Raw genomic sequence first — 18,532 nt, 5'->3', positions numbered from 1 at the left:
CATTGGTGTGTTTCCAGGTATAAAATTTTTCCTTTAAATTATTTCACATTTGGTTCGTCATTACGACAGAGTACTGAGACTTTACATAAACGTATTCTAGATATATTCTTCTAGAATCGAGGATAGGGAGCAAGGTTTTTCTTAATTTTCAAAATGCCATTCCTATTTATCACTGAAAAGACCAACATTAAGTTATTTATGATATTAATAATGTTGTGAATAAAATAATGGATGAAATAATTCATGTGCCTATTATTCATCGTTTTATGCAAATCGAAATTATCATTTTATATATTTTGAACATCCTGTATAATAAAACGAATAATTTGCGTACACATGTTTATAGGATTTTTTAATTAATAATTGAGTCATTGCTGGTTTAGAAGTTTAAGAAATTCATAAAATTCCTTTGACCTTTCCTAGAATGGACATAACAATAAAGCAGTGGTTTAAGAGCAATCATCTTATCAAATTCAAGAAATCCCGTCATTTTGAAAGTTGTAACATATTGAATGAAAAATGACAACTCTGTATCTTCCGTAAAAAAAAACTGTAAGGTTCTTAATCGTATTGGACTTTAAATAGCTACAACAAGAAATTGCTTATATGTATGTAAATCGTATGTAAATGTCAAAACTTGACACAACGTTCATACTTCAATTAGGTACATTACATCTGATCTGTATTTTTGCCACTTGTTGTTGAACTACTAAATAACCATTGTTAGAGTAAATTTTCTTGAACAACTTAAGGCTATCAACAAAAAGTAAATACTCACATTCTACTACAGAAGACAAGTCGTTTATGAACAATAAAAATAGCAATAGCCTGAAATGTTAATAAAAATCTAATTTCTCTTTTTCAGCATGGTTTTTATAAAGGTAGGTTGATGGTTAAAATGATTGTGACTCAAGATATAGCAGAATTAATAGATGATGGTTTTCAAATTGACGTGATACATTCTGATTTCACTAAAGCATTTTATCGCTTAGATCACCATATTTTATATCTTGTCTCAATTGTCTACCAAATTGTCGAAATTCAAGACTAGATGATCTCAATATATTACATGATATTTACCGCAAGGTTCTGTATTAGAGCTCTTTCTATTCAATTTTTTTTTATTTATGACAAGCTAAAACAGCGTAAAATTTTTATTATGGAGACATTAGATGATTAAAAAAATTAAAAGTATAACAAAACAATTAAATCGAATTACAATGATTTGTGAATAGTATATTTCAAATAATCTTGAATTAAATATAAAAAATGCAGTATCAATAGTATTATGTGTTTTATTGACAAAATAATGCGAATTGCATATTAGTAGTCACTAAATGACCTTGACAGTCTCGAGTGGACTTGTGAGAGATTTTATTATTCTGTTCTACAAGTAGGTTATGTTATGTTTATGTTATTTCTGAGGTACTAAAATCTGTTAGTTTAGTTGTACGATGATATATGAGATTTTACCAATACCGATGGAATTAAAATTTTTATAGAAAAGTAGAATATGTGACAGTAGTTTGAGCTTCAGGATATAATGTTCACCCTGAGAACTTCGAATGGATACAAGTAAAAATTTGAATTTTATGGTATGGTAAAAAGAAGTCGAAACTTTGTTGTTTGTGGCTCTCTTCAAAATGATTAAATATCTCATTTACTATTCAGATATTTAACAAGACTAAATTTTTATGTACCTATTCCGAATAAATCAAAGAGTTTTGAATGTACTTATTTACCCACAGAGAGAATCAACAGATTAAATGTTTTTCCTTTATGTTCAATTTGTTTAACTGTGAAATAAACTTGGATGTCTTTAGCTGTTCCTGTCGGCCACTTTTCGAAAGTTTGCGCATTGAAAATTCTGGCATTTTAAAAATTTTTATTTAATTTTAATTTTCATTATTTACGTTTATTTAATTTGTATTTTTTTTGTTATCTCTTATTTTATTACTTTTTTTTGTATTTTAATTCCATAACATTATTACTTTGTTTTTGATATGATTAACTTTTAACGTGTTAATTGTTACTTTTGTTATTCGAACTTCTTCTCTACCTTCCTTGGGTTGCTATTTACGTAAATAAAAACATAATTATATAGTTTATTTGAATAGGAAATATAACTATTTTTATTGATAAAAACAAAAATAACACGTTTTTTTATAAGAAAATATATTACACAATTAACCCTTTTTTTAAATCTAAAGGATGATATTATTTTTCCGCAGATACTGTGTGTTATCGATTCAGCAAATTCTACTACATTTACGAACATCTCAGTGGCGCATAAGCACTGCTCTTAAGAAGACAGTTTTTTTTGAAAATAAATTAAAGTATTTTGCACAAGTAGTACCATTTTATCGTTATTTTTTATTTGAGTAAGTAGTGTTCTTAATCTATATATACAGGGTGACATAGAAAAAAGTACATTGCATAGTGTCATACAATAGAGGACACTAAAACAAGAAAAAAAGTTCAGTTCCTATGAACATGGGTCTGCAAGGCCTTCGGTTAAAAGATACGGGGTGTTGAATTTTAATTTTTTTTTATTTGCAAAAACAATGATAAATACTTCAACAATTAAATTTTAATGGTTAAAACAAAACATTAAGTTTTTAGAAGATGTTCAAATTGTTGCCCTTGTACTTCAATACATTTTTCCATTCTTCTTCTTAATTATTGACGGCATCTTTGAAATATTCCTAGGTTATTATGAAATCTATCTGCCGATTCCATTATTCTTATCCATAATTGTTCTTCATTATGTATTTCTACAGCATAATACCATCACGACTAAAACTAGCTTCGTCAGTAAACAAAATTGTTGAGATAATGTTTTCTCTTTGGTTTTGAAACCATTCGCAAAATTGTACACGAGGAACAAAGTCATGTTCCAATAGTGAATGAATTTTTTGGAAATGATATGGGCGAAGAAGTTGTTCTTTGAAAATTTGTCTAACTGATTCATGGTTAAGGTTTCGCACCGCTGAACTTGTTTTCCTGGTGCTTGTTCTCGGATTATTTTCTACCATTCGTAAAACAGTTTCTTCGTTTCGCACAGTGCGGCGAGTTCTGGAAACCCCACTATTCAATTTTGGTTTTCTAAAACAGCCATCTTCTCCCAAACGCCTATGCACATCAATAAATGTTCGAACATTAGGAACTTGTCTTAAAGGATATCTTTCTCGATAGATACGTTGAGCTTCGTAAGAATTTGATCTAGCTTCGCCGTAACACATAATCATGTCCCTGTATTCTTCAAAAGTGTAGCGAACCATTTTTGAAAGCAATTTTGAATAATCAGTGAGAAAACCAATGAAAAACTTAATCAAGAACACAAAATACCTCTAACAATTATTATATTAGTTTGACAAGTGTCATTATGACACATTATTTAATTGTTATTTATCATTGTTTTTGCAAATGTTACTTTGGCGCTTTTTGAATAATTTGCGTGCATTGTCGGCTTTTGTACTGGAACCATTGCTTCTAGCGACTTGGACAAGGTATACCTTTCTTACGTATAAAGAAGGGATAACAAATTTTTTTCAGTCGAAAATGACATACAGTGTATAGCAAAAAAGTTAGGACCGATTCAATAGATATGGAACCCTGTATGTAGCGCCCTCTATCAGTAATCACAAAACTAAGATCATATTTGAATTTAGCATGATAAAAAAAACCCTGTATACCACATTTTATCCATTTCTTGCGTCTCTGGCTAAAGATATTAAAAAAAAAACCCAAACAAAAATAAAATTCAACACCCCGTATCTTTTAACCGAAGGCCTTGCAGACCCATGTTCATAGGAACTTTTTTTCTTATTTTAGTGTCCTCTATTGTGTGGCACTATGCAATGTACTTTTTTCTATGTCACCCTGTATATATATAATTCTTAAGTAGTTTTTCTTTACTTTTTGTTTTTTTTTGAGTGTTGGTAAAATGTTGTAGAACGAGCGGTACCAATTTATCATTATTTTTAATTTCAGATTATAAGTAGTGTTCTTAAACAGTGTTTATAATTATTGTTCTTAAGTAGTTTCCCTTTACTTTTCGTTTTTTTTGAGTGTTGGTAAAATGTTGTAGAACGAGTGGTACCAATTTAACGTTAGTTTTAATTTCAGAGTATAAGTAGTGTTCTTAAACAGTGTTCTTAAGTAGTGTTCTAAAGTAATTTTTCTTTACGTTTTATTTTTTTGAGGGTAGGTACCTACAATATTGAAGAACTAGTTGTATGATTTTGTCGCTATTTTTAATTTCAGAGTAAATGCTCTTAAGCATTTTTCTTAAGTAGTGTTCTTAAGCAGTGTTCTTAACTATTTAAGAAAATTACTTCAGAACGCTATTGTTCAGAACACTATTGTTACTTTTTGTTTTGTTTTTTTGAGGGTTGGTATAATATTGAAGAACGAGTGCTACAATTTTATCGTCACATTCAATTTCATAGTATAAGCAGTGTTCTGAAGTAGTGTTCTTAAGTAGTGTTCTTAAGCAGTGTTCTTAAATAGTGTAGTTTTTCTCTATTTTTTGTATTTTCGAAGGTTGCTAAAATATTGAAAAACGAGTGGCACTAATTTATCGTTGTTTTTAACAACAATTTTTCATCCGATCGACACCCGAACCGAACACCATTAACAAACGTATGAGAGGCGATCGGCAGGTACCGCGGGTACCACCTACATGGTACTGCCGCTGGTACAGAGCAAGGTGATCAGCGAGCCTCCGCACGGCTCCGCGAAGGTGAGGCCGCTATTCTCGAACGTACCGCCACGATCTTCGTTTGTTCTCAGCGAGCGACGGGTGCATTTTAATCTATTTGTATCCTGCCTGCAACGTGCTAGTGCATTCCTGCGACACGTGCGAGTTTTGTGAATGGACTGCTCTGTGTTTTGGTGTGCTCCGCGTTTTTGGGATTACCGCACGCCGCCGGCCGAACTGTAAGTAGAGTTTTTGATTTGCTTAGCTTGGATGACCAGTGTCAATTTTTAGCAATGACGTATTATGTAACGATGTTATATTAAATAAAGGACAATCGCGTTATGATTGTCTGAAATTTAAACGTTTCGAGTAATTCTAACTAACAAACTGTAAATGTCCAAGACATTTAAATGTCCTTCAACCTTTTTTTTACATTTTGCCGTACTACAAATGAAAAATATAATGTGTTAAATAAACCCCTATGCAGCAATGATCCGTAAAGGGTTACTTTTTTAAATTTTATTCATCACTCTAAAACATGATAAGTACATATTGGAATATTCCTTGATTACGCAGCGGAAAAAAAAAATATTTCCGTTTCCGCACATTTATACTATTAGTCCAGACGGTATCTGTTTCAAAAAGCCATATTTGGGTGAATCGTATATCCACGGAGATTTTTGGCTTTTTGGCTTTCAAATATCACTAGAAATGAAAATTTTTCTATGCGCCTAAAAAAAACGTGGGCTTAACTTTTGGCGGCACAATATGTTAAAAAAATTCGAAAAATGTCATATTTTTCTTCCTATTTAATTATGTATCTTTTCAAGAGTTGATTTTAGGCGAAAATAGAAGAGGAAAAAAAATGTTTGCAATTAAATTTTTTACAAAACATGTCTAGTTAAAAATCGAATGATCATGATTATTATGGTAAAAATCGAAAAAATCGCAAAAATGGGGTTAAAAAACAATACTTTTTAGGGAATTTTTTTGGGGTATTTAAATTGGGTATAGGACCTTTATACTTGGCTCAAAAAAACTTCATGTTATGTAGAATTATCACACCAAATTTCATCAAAATCGGTTCGATAGACTTTGCATAATAATTTTGCAATCCAGATTTTGAAAAAAAATGCAATTTTCAAAATTTTGCACAGCAAAAACCAAGGGCCTTAGATACTTGAAAATTTAATCACATATAGAAGGGCCCTCAAGCTTTTTAAAAGTTTATATAGATTTCTTAATTTGGCCTGTGAGTGGGATTATCCTGTACAATAAAGAATTTAAATATGAATTGCCGACTTGAAGAATAAAAAACCTTTCGAAACATAGTTTAAAAAATGTGAAAATATCTCCTGATTTGATCTTCGTTGTAGCACAAGGATATATGTATTTACTTTTTTTGTTTTATTTTAATACATATTTTGTAGAGTACCTTTAAATAGTAAATATAGTTATTGCCTTATTATAACTGTTAGAAACATAAGCATTATCAGGAATCCTAATTAATAGATAAACATTAAATGTCCGAGAGTTGTTTTTTGGGTATTGTACGTAATGTAAAGGCAAATTAAGAAACTAATTAAACCACTGGACAAGAAATATTAGTTGGGGGGTTGCTTTTAACAAACTTATTGTTTGTTTAGAAATCTGACGACAATAAGAAGTATATAAATACGTTACTGTAAAATATTACCCATGTGGAAAATCTTGTCAACGTAGTGTGAATTGTATTTGAAATGTATTTATTTACCTCTCATTGTGAAATTTCACTGTAGGCAAAAAGAGAAAAAACAAGAGTTTTGTTTAATCTCTGTGCCAAAGGAAAAACCCCGAGAAACCTATTTAAAAAATACCACACATAAACACTTGGAGATAATACGATCTTATAGTTTAAAAAACAAGTATACAGGGTGTCCCATAATGAATTGTACATAGAGTATCAAGTGATTTGTAACGTCATAATAATGTGATCTGGCCAACTTACCTTAGTCCAAAAGTGGATAGTAACGGATTTACAATGTCACAATCAAAATTTTATTTTCATTTTTTTTTAAATAACCTTGGAAGTAATTGATGTATTTAAACGAAATTTGATATCCCTAAGTTTTTTTAACTTGAAAAATTTAAATTTTCTCATAATTTTGGCATACATTCTAGAGGGCCACTTACACCGCCTCTTAGAACTTCTATATTTCACAATTTTTTTTGTACCACACTATATCTTATTTTCTGGCAACAATATTGTTTTCCATCACTTTTACATCAAAAGGGTATGCCTTCATAATGTCACTAGAAATTGCCGTTCCCGAGATATTTGCGTTTAAAAGATTCATTGTGATTTAGACTGTAGATGCACTTTATCAAAGTAGTCCTGCAAACAAAAACAGAAACAATGAAAAACGCTCTCAAAACTAGTTCATACCACACTTGTTAGTGTTTAGATTTAGATTGCTGTTGAGTTTCTACAGAGTTGATTTTAACAACCTGTAACTAGGTTACTATCAGCTTTTGTACTAAGGTAAGTTTGGCCAGATCATATTCTTATGACATCACAAATCACCTGTTAGTCTATATACAATTCATTATGGGACACATAAAACTAAAGGATGTAACTAAAATTATTTGCCATTAGCGAGTTTTATATCAGAAATTAACAAAACGAATTGATAGAAGATATATGTTCTGAGGAACTTCGTTTTCGAGATACGGGGTGTTCTAAATTCATAAAAAATTGCAAAATACAATAGACGGAAATCATGTAAATAATTTGATTTATCTCAAACACGTGAATATTTGGATATGTACTTAATTATTCTTTTCATTCAAAAAGTGATCGTTTGACACATTTTGATATAATTGGTTAGACATAGTCCAACATCTTATCATTTATCCTGAAAAGGGTAAATCAATTTTGCAATAGATTGGAAGAAAATGTGGAGAGAAAACGACGTCAACCTCTGAAATTACGCCCCTGTATTAAAAGGGCGTCTATATACGCAATTTTTTGACCAGCATTTTAGCAAATATCTCTTCACTGCACCAATTATATAAGTTTTCTTCAGGGTATAAAACAATTGAAAATATGTACATTGAAAATAAGAAAACAAAACATATTTCCATCTCGTATATTTATCGTTATGTTTCCTTAATTTTGTACGCCTGTTGAACATGCAGAGAATCGCGTAGGTACTATAAACATAATCACAACCTGCAGAATGATTTTAGGAAATTCTTAACACATGTATTAATCACAATTATTGAGCATCTTTTCGAATTTGTCGGACAAAACAGGAAAGGTACATTTTCTGGTGTTTCCTTGTTCTTCATGATCTTTCAATGTGAAAAATTAAATCTTTGTTCTATCATTGTCTTACGAAAAGTGCGATTTCTTATCTATAAAATGCCAGCCTTACAACACACAAATACCTTAATTTAAAGTTGCATGCCAAGTATCCACCTCAGACTTTTTGTAATATAAAAAAATCATTTTTTTATCAGACATTTACATCGCATATGTCGAAATTGAAACATTTTCAGTGCTTAAGAACTCTTTTTTAATAATTTATGACGCATAATCCACCATTGGTCAAACATTTTACTATGTAAGTGAAACCTTTTTAGGAAACAAAGTGAAATAGTGCATCTACTTTTACAGACCGCTTAGATTGTATTTGAATTTTTCATAAAAAGTATCGTTTGTTGTTCACCACAATCTGTAAAAAATAATTAGGTTAAAGTTTTTCATAAGTTAGAAGAAAGATTGTTAAATAAATGGATTTGGCAAAATTGCGTTGCCGAAATTGTGACAAATTATAGAAAAATAACTGTATTTCTTCCTTTATCTTTAAATAACGTCGTCTCTAATATTATGGTATATTTTGGATTGTTTTCTGTCAACTTATTTTACAAATAAGAGTTCAAGAAACAAAAACTTAGTTCATTGAAGTATCTAAACAGTGTTAAGATTGAATTAAAAATAATTAGGTATACTTAGATGTATTTTATATAAAAATAAAAAATTTTGAATAAATTCGAGGTAAGGTTCTTGTACAAAACGAACAATACTGATTTTAAAGTTAGAAATAAATATAAGTTCCGATCTTTTTATAGATAACGGAATAACATCTTACAAACTTTTTTAGGAATATTTCCTCAAATACCTATTTAGTAGATTCGTAGGTTTCTCAGTAATTAAAAAAGAAGTAGATCTGCTTTTACGATTTCATTTTATTGTTTACACCTTGTGAATTCGTGATTCATACATGAGGCCAACCTTAAAATGTAGTCCTAAATAAAATATCAGATTTAGGAGAACCACGTAAATAATAACTCTGTAACCTAAGTGCACTTCATTCACTGCAATCTTTGGATGACTGAGGATCAAATGTATAACTGTGAATATATATGCATGCATATTTCACACAAATAAATTTACACACAATTTAAATACCCAACTGATTAGTTCAATAAGTCTTAGTTGGTACTTCATACGCTGTTAATCGAATTAATCGACTGTGAAGATCAATTTTAACGTTATGAGAACGATATTTAATTTTTTCTGATGCCCGCTAAAAATGTGTTTTTTATTAAATTAGACTATTAAATCAATGTAATAGTTGCTGCTTGGTATTCTCGTAGAATAATAATTTTACGCATGATTTGGTGTAAAATAATCAGGAAAAACTATCCAATTGGAAAACCAATATTTTTCTGCATCTGCTCCACAATCTCACACTTATATTAAATTTGAACAGCACAGATATTTCTGGCGACCCTTGTAATAGAAAAATATTATTTTTATTTTACGACAAATGTAATTGTAGATGCAGCTGCCTAATTTTAAAGTTGATAACAATTTATAATTAGAATAAATTAACCAAGTTTATGAATACACCTCTTTATACACCTAGATACACATTTTTATGTTTAATTTTTTGTCTTGATAATTTATTGCAATTTCTACACGCTGCTTAAAACGTGATTTATGAAACTACTAAAAAAAATAATAAAAGCTGCATATAAAGCAGCAGATGGTTGATTTTTATAAGTGAAAATGTGGACACCTTTTATGTTTAAAAATGAAAGCTTGTATAAACATAGCACGAGTTGATCCACTTGTATTTTAAAATTTCCTGTTTCGTTGAAGTCTGATTGAAATCAGAATCATTTCCCCTTGCTAATATCAGTTTGAACGTGAGAAAGGTTTTAAACAATCAATAGTTAGTTACGTGTGAAATATTCACCTAATCCCATTTTCCGATTATTTACAGCGATGTTTTCATCCATTTCTCACAGTATTGCAATAACATTATGACTTCATTTTTCATACCATCTTCGTTTATTTCAGATTTAGACGGAAAAAATATTGCGATACACTTTACCGAGAAAGGCACAGTCAAATTAGAGATTATATGAAATGAATTTATTTACGGGACTTTTCAGTCTAATTTTGTCATTGATTTTGTCAAAAAATAATTAAACCTTTTTTATTACTACAATGTTTTTTTACCCTCTGACAATATTTATCAAACTAGAATAAAATAACATCATTGACAAATGTAACCTTTTAGATCTAGCTCCTAGAGGGCGTTACTTTTAAGTGTTAAAAATATCGACATTTTTTAGCTGTGTTAACTTTTGGGCATATTTTGTGTACTTTTTTACTGATAATAAAAAAATACGGTGTATTACAGTGTACTCTTAAAAATATCCCAAAAAGCTTTTGAATAAGTTTAATGAAATCTTTTGTTTCACTTTTTTCAAAATCAGTTGTATTAAAGAGATTATTTATTTTATTTGAGCACCTTAAGTGTAAGTTTTCGAATTTATTTGAATTATACTTAACCGCAGTAACGATTAGGCATGTTTAATTCGCTTTCAGAATTTTTACAGCAGTATTTATTCTCTTCAGTTTAATGCTAGTATTAATTTCACATAAAAAATTTCTTACGTATTACTTGAAAATAATCAATGTCACCGATAAATTTAACTGTGACATGATTTTGCGCATATGAATTCTTATTTGCACGTGCAGTGTGACAGGATGTGGGGAATGGCAACATTAGAAATGACCTTTTAATGATAAGTATATATGTCAGGATATCTCGAATTAACTTCTAACATTTTTTATATTTTATTATCACAACTCAACCTCTTTAAAGCTGTTAACAGTTGACTATAAATGTATGTTGTTGAGTTAATTTAAATACAGGGTGTTCAAATATTCCGTGCAAACGGAACTATCAGAGATTCTTGGGATCAATACTTTTGCCCAAAGCTGCTTCGTTTAGTCGCTAGAGTCTCACATATGGTGTGCAAATACTTTTTGTATTGCATAGTATCCCAAGTAACTGCATTTACAAAAATTAGAAAAGTACCTGTACCACTAAACAATGTATTGAAATAATCATTTGTCATGCATTTAATAATATATATTTGATATACCTTTACTTTGTTTGTTTATGCTCAGCAACTACAAACTGTATTTTTTATAAAGCTCTAAATTTTTAGAGAGATGCGGTACGCATGAAAAATTCGTAGAAAGCGGTTTGACAATTCCATAAGCTCTTCATAAACTGTTATAGTGGTTCTTCGTACACAGACTGATTTTATCTCTTCATGTATTATACGAATTTCTACATTTTATTTTTTATAGGTATTCAAAGGCTTTGGAAACACATATATTTTGAGAAATTCCATTTGATTATACACATATTGGAAGATAATTTTCTAAGAAAGTTCAAAACGCAATTATCAATACGCTAATGAATGACAAATTATATGTATTTACAATATTGCTCATTCATATACATATCTGTCCAAAATATAGTAATATAACCAAATTTACGTATATACAAAGTTGCACCCCTGAGGAGTTATTAGCCCCCAAAGTGGGGCCTTAAATTTCGAAAAAAAATTAATATCTCTGCAACACTTTACCGCAGAAGAACCAAATTTGGTACATGATTTAGGTTTATTAGTATTGGTCTTCTTTGACTATGATTTAAAGTTAATTGGAGGTGTTCATTGGGGATGACTCACCCTTAAAATTGTACCGAACTTTTTTTTCATTGACTGAAATGGAAAATAATAATATTAATTCACAGCAGAATTTAATTTTAAAATTTTTTTATGAATTTATCTTTCAAACTTGTCAGTTAGTAATAAAATTATTTTATTTCAACCATTGCCTCTGATTGTTGTTGAAAAAATATCAATTATTGTTTTTATTATTTATTTGTGTTTTTTACTTAATAAAATATTCGTTTATTTAAAAACTACCTAGGTACTTGTTTTCTTTTTGTAGAATTAGGACAGAAGTGAAGTAAAATTTATTTGACCAATTGTCAAATTTGAAAGATAAAGCCTACTACTGACTTTTTGATTATTTTCTGAACACTTCAAATCTTGTGTCAGTTAATAGAGTTTTTCTTGAAAACCATAAAGTTTTTTAAAATTTAACAAAACAGATTTCTTTGTTTAATTATGATAAATAATATTACTTAATAAATCATCAAAATTTCAGTCATAATACAAAATTATGTATTGTGTCAAAAGCAAAAAAACATTTGCGAATTCATTTATTAATTTGATGTAATAAAAACACAGAAATAAAAAAGCGAATGCGTAGAATTTATTTTGTTCTCTTTTAAAGTTACCTCAAAATCATTTTTATATTTCTCAATTCTATTTCTTATCCTAAATTTTAATTATGTTATTGCTAAATTCTGACAGAATTGCAATACGTAATTTAATATCATGTAGCAAAATATTCCGAAAAAAATAAAAACTAGTTTAAAACTTTTTGAATTTTTATTAGATAAATATTTGAACAAATCATAATAATTGGTGCTAATTTAATTATTTTTTTCAATCAAATTCATTTGTATCGTAAATCTAACAAGTGAAGAGACTTTGTTACAGTTTACTGTAAACAAGAGTACCTACCAATATAACACACAAGAATCAAGGCCATTTTCGAGAACTTATATAAGGTTCCCTTATAAATGGTACAAGAACCATTTTTGACGATCTAAGGATACTTGTTACAAAAATAAAATTCTTTGTTTCATTCCACATTTCCGGTGTATGTACATAAGGACGTATGACGTTCATTGTAATGATTATTCTGTTAACTGGTAGTACTAGATATAATCAGAGACAGCGTTTGGTACAGAGCTATATTAGAACCGTTTACGCGTTATACACTGAAAAAGTAAAAGGAGATTGTAGATAAGGTCCAACAGATTTGATATTCAATAAATTTAGAAGACGAAAACTTAATTTTCAACAGAAAAAGGAGCGTATTTGAAATAACATTGAAAATTCTAAAATTTAAAATCTTCAATTTCTTTTTTCAAATTTTTCAGAAATATTTAAAATTTGTTCTTCGATTGCTACAAAACGATGTGCTACCTTCATCTCTTTTACAATTTGGTTGAAAAAGACTGCTCTAGCTGAACCATTGAAGAGACAAGCTGCTAATTTTGATTCTGCTTCGTCATAGACATAAATTAAAACAACATTAATTAATTCTGCATTGTTATGCACATAAGCTATTTTGAATAATTGTAAGACTGATGCAAACAGTAAATCACAGTAATAAGAGTATACAAACCACAGTAATACTGAATAAATAGACATTTGTGAAATGAAATCGACTGAAGCCACTTGGAAAGCCACAAAAAGTAAGTATACTTAACAAACATACTGTAGTCGTGTTATCGATGTTATTTTTAATGACTAGACATCGGAATCTCTTGTAGTAGCAGAAATAGGCTAAATCTGTGGTCAAGCCGTGTGTCGCTATATGCTCACGATACACAATGCTACTGACTGCCATAAAAACACGTGCCATACACTCGACCAAGTAAGGACAACGGCCAACGTCCCTCAGCAAAAAATATGGGCTGTTCACCGGCACTCCAGGCCAAATGGGCAGGCCGCTAGATACGTATCGAATAAATTGATCGATGCGAAGCTTCAGATCAGAGGCATATATGTACAAAATGATACGGAAAATATGAAGTAGTTGATGTTTCGGCACCATTAGTAAAAAACTTTTTGTTTGAATAAAATAACATAAAAGAGAACCCGGCCTACAGCGAACCTATACCACATTGCAACCGCCCTAACACTTCCGATCTCTATTGCGTAAGTTGTAAATCAAAACATAAAGATTTATAAATAATATACGTACTAATTAAAAAATTACTATTAATTGATCTCAGTAGTTTCTGTTATTTTCTCATAAACCAATCCATTCGACACATTTAATTTATGTCGTAAATATTATAGAACAGAAGCAAACAATTTTTGTTGCTAGTAATTGTACGGCACTCAATAATAGTAAATGGTCTTATTAAGTTTGAAAATAAATCACAGGTTGCGGCAAAGCAATAAACGATAACTTGACAGATTTGCAAACCAATTTATTTACTGACCTATATCCTGCTCCTGTTTGTAGAACTCATTTAGATTCAGATTTCAGACAAACAAAAATCTTTTTTGTGGTAGTTACGTACTATTTATCTGCCTACATCATTTATGTTACTCGTTTAACATTACATGTTCCTTATAGTAGATATATTTTTATTATAATTAATTAATCCATTATAAGTAATTAGAAACAATTAGCTTAAATTTAAGTTACTATCAAGATTTCTAATTTGTATTAGTGTGGGAATTCTTAAAATATTTACTGAAATCAACAATATAATCTAGACACAATATCACTGAATCGATTTGGTATTGTAACCTACACGTGAATTCAATATAAATGAAGTCATATCTATATTTATTACTTAAGCACTGTATATTAATTGTTTATGATAATACTTACTCGTAATTCGTATTATGAGTAGTAAGTATTGACTAGTTGTAACATATGATTAAAAGTTGCTACATAGAGAAATAATAAAATCATAAGATGATAAGAGTAAATGTGGATAATATTTCAAAGCAGAAAATTTAATTTTTGTTTTTCTTCATAGTTCTTTCATTTGGTGTCGACAATTATAAAGATTCAAAATATTTTGTGGTGTCTGTAAAGTTTTAAACGGCTTGCAAAGAGATTGTTTAAAATTATTTTAACAGGTGACATATTCGATTCAAACAAACGACAAATACATATGTCCTACTTTGTTTTGGGTAAAAAAAGTTCTATATTTATAACTCTTTATAAATAACAACAATCTGTTGTAAACAAATAATGGTGATAACAAGGAAAGGTACGTATGTTCTTTAAGGGCGCCGTATTCTTTAAATAGTATTTTCCGCAAAGACAAATAATTTCAAACATTTAATAACTGAATAATCTAAAGCTTATCAAATAATAGGAGTGTTATGTCATGCCACCTGAGTATTTTCAAAGACGCCGCAGTAGAATGAATAAACAGGTACAAAAAACGATCAAACCATCAAGGTTTTAGGTACTGAAATCTACGAAAATACTAACGTTTTTATATACAGGTTCGGAAAGTCCCCATGGTACATCGGCGGTATTACGTGAGAGCGATAAAGTCATAGAAATCCGTGCAATAGACAAGGATGGTTACATTGAAGACGTTTCATAATCTGAATAGTTACTCCCACTTCTAACCCGAAACGGGCGGTGACTATTCAGATTATGAAACGTCTTCATTATAGCCATCCTTGTCTATCGCACGGATTTCTTTACTTTACTTTGTCGCTCTCATGTAAAGGCAGATGGACCATGTGGATTTTCCAGCCCTGTATAACTCCACATGTAAATATTCTTATAAACATTTACTTGCTTAGTCATGCATATAAAGTTTTATATGTGTCGGAGTCGTAGGGCTAACTTGGGCGTTAATATCACTACTCGTGTTACTCATCTCCACGAAATAATAAGTAATACCGTAAATGAAAGTGATTTAAAATAAAACGTTACAAATAAAGTACTCGAGGTGTTTTATGACAACAACCAGAGGCCCGACAACGAATCCACGGTCAACAGAATAGCTGTGTACTCACATCTTCAATGCTCAAGTAGAACTGCCCTCAGTACATCTCCCTGTACTTCTCTTCACTCGTCAGGTCAAAATAATTCTTAAAATGAACCAGTCAAATTCGTTATCTCCTAGGGATTCCCTTATAAAGTAATTATAAGGTAAATTATAAGTAAAGTCAAATATCCTTTGACCGCGGCTACGTTGAGTGATCCGTAAGTCCCTCCAAACCCAAGCTTTCAAGATTTCAGTACCTAATAAGGCCAGAAATTTGACTATTTCTCGGCTACCTTAACAATCAGATGATGTGTGAGGTTTCAAATAATGTGAATTAATAAAAAATATGTATGTGCGCTCTGTGTTTTTGATTATCAACTAATTGTTATTTTTTCGTGTTGTATTTGGTTTTGTGCCACATTAGTATCGAAATAATTAACTTATCATGTTCGGTAACTCTGAATATCTTGATAAATATGTTACTATTATATGAAAAGCGCCGTCATATTTCGCAAGGAAAAGGACATATTTGTACAAAGCATTTTTCTCAAAGACTTAACTATAAAACAGAAGAACATTTTTGGCTTTAATAATCCTGTAACGACAGATTGAGGTGAATATTAAAAAAGAGATCCTAGACTCTATGGAACATAGACCCGAAGTATACATTCTGTCAAAAAAGTATCCGGAATTTGTCAGTAAAACACAAAACATATTCAATTAATCATCAAAATTGAATTTGTCTCCTTCCAAATAGGCTCCATTTGAAGCAATACACTTTTTCCAACGAACAACCCAGTCGAAAAAGCACTTTTTAAACGCATATGCCGGTATGGACATCAATTCCTTCAGCGATTTTTTTATGGCTTCTATCGATTCGAAACGTGTTCCACGAAGTGGTAACTTCAGTTAGAGAAAGAAGAAAAAGTCAGCAGGGGCCATATCCGACTAATATAGCGGCTGCTCGTTGACATTCGTTGAGTTTTTGATAAAAATTCATTCAAAATTATCGTATTTTCTGATAGTGCATTATCGTGGTACAAAATCCAAGAATTATTCTTCTATAAATCTGGTCTTTTGCTGCGGATACTCTCTTTCAAACTCCTCTTAGTGCCCAGATAATATTTCTTGTTGACTGTTTCTCCATCCGGAAGGAATTCTGTGTGGACACGCGATAGTCAACGAAAACAGTCAACATGACTGATTTTTGATAAACTTGACGTGTTTTTTTGGTTTCTCGTCACCTTTTATGACGCGTTGCATGAATGTAGGCTCTAGAGCTCGTTCAAGTGTGTCTTCAGCAACATGTTTGCGATGATCTTTTTGAAGAAAATTCAGCTTTTTTGGAATCGGCTGTGCTGCGACGTGGTTCATACCCCAAACATCAACTAAAATGGTGAGATATGTTTAGTTCATGTGTCAGCTCTCTCATACTTTGATGATGGTTTTCAAGCACCATTTCCTTCACTTTATCGATGTTTTCTTCAGATGAAGACGTTGAAGGACATTCAGAACGTGGTAAATTATCAACCACTTCTCGACCATATTTGAATGCTTTGTACCTTTCGTATGCTTGAGTTTTGGATAAAACTGAATTATCATTCTTTTCCCAACACTTTCGCCGATTTAGCACAAGAAATTCCGTTCGTAGCACAAAATTTTAGGCAATCCCTTTTTTCAATAACATTATCCATAGGAATGTATACTACGGCAACTCTAAATATCTCGTTGGACGTTACATAGAACTCTATGGGGGCAGTTACTATATTCATAATATTTTCATAGGTTTCACGTTCCTCATTCCTTAAAATTCTTCAACGGGGTTAAATGTTTGTACGTGATATGCACTGAAAGAAATGGGCTTATTAAACTGTTTATCTAGAATAATGTGTATAGCGCATATTAAAACTTTTATAACCAATATACAACTTATATTAAAAAAAAGCAATCATCTCCATACTCATTATTCAATCAGTTTAACTGGAAGGTGCTTAATACACCTTATGCATCTATGAAATAAATGTTATAATGAATTACTTATACATTATTAGGTGTTATAGACTTTATATTCCAATTGTATAGTAGGGAAGATTTGTTGTATAAAGACCAGTATCCGAATTTGTATATAACAATTGTATTAACAGAATTATTCGTTCTTATACTGAATATGTTTCCGTTTTTAACGTGTAAAACGCATCTTATAATGGTTAAGTGATCGTCACCTCTCGGTGCATAATCGGTTATGATCGTTGTTAAGTTATATTCATAGTCTTGTAATAATAATCATATGTCAGACCCGAGAGCGAAGTGCGCCGACTCAATAAGAAACCTGGCTATTCCAGCCGCTGATTTAGGGTTCGCCGCACGAGCTCATCCCTTCTAAGATTTCAGTAGCATGCTATGCATGAAGCAGAACGGTACTCAACTATCTTATACAGTCCACTTTTATTGTCCATACATGTTCAATCATTGTCAAAATAAACACACAAAACCACAACGTCTTTATTATCTTTACTCAAGAAGAGAAAATACAACAATCGTAAAATTTCCGACAGTCCGCTGTGCATCGACTTACACACGTCTAGTTTGATGAAAATGGACAGTATATGCACATGTTTTGTGGGATACATGATCATATCGCGTTGTGTGAAATGGAAAATTATTATGTAAGTATCTAACTGTTTTATGGCTTGTAATTGTTTTGTTTTTTCAAATGTAAATCTTGTCTAAATCTTAAAAATTATTATTTTGTAGGTCCTATTAGAAATCGCTGATGTTAAGTTTTACATAAGATGGAGGAACAGAAGGTTAACGGTGACAAAGAAGAGCATGGGTATAAAGTCAATCAACCAGAGGAAAT

The 18,532-nt window shown here is 30.6% G+C and overlaps 1 protein-coding gene across 1 annotated transcript in view; it reads left to right on the top strand.

Moving 5' to 3' along the window:
- Positions 1–4,738: 4,738 nt before the first annotated feature.
- The window catches only part of LOC108912242 (serine/arginine repetitive matrix protein 1-like), a 208,775-nt gene continuing 194,981 nt past the window's right edge, over positions 4,739–18,532 (top strand). Inside the window, exon 1 of the mRNA XM_018717428.1 lies at positions 4,739–4,941. The gene's annotated coding sequence lies outside the window, so the exon portion shown is untranslated. The remainder of the gene's footprint in view (positions 4,942–18,532) is intronic.

This window comes from Anoplophora glabripennis, unplaced genomic scaffold, assembly GCF_000390285.2.
Source record: "Anoplophora glabripennis isolate ALB-LARVAE unplaced genomic scaffold, Agla_2.0 scaffold617, whole genome shotgun sequence".
In the NCBI taxonomy this organism is placed as follows: Eukaryota; Metazoa; Arthropoda; class Insecta; order Coleoptera; family Cerambycidae; genus Anoplophora; species Anoplophora glabripennis.
This window is presented reverse-complemented; position numbering and strand designations above follow the sequence as displayed.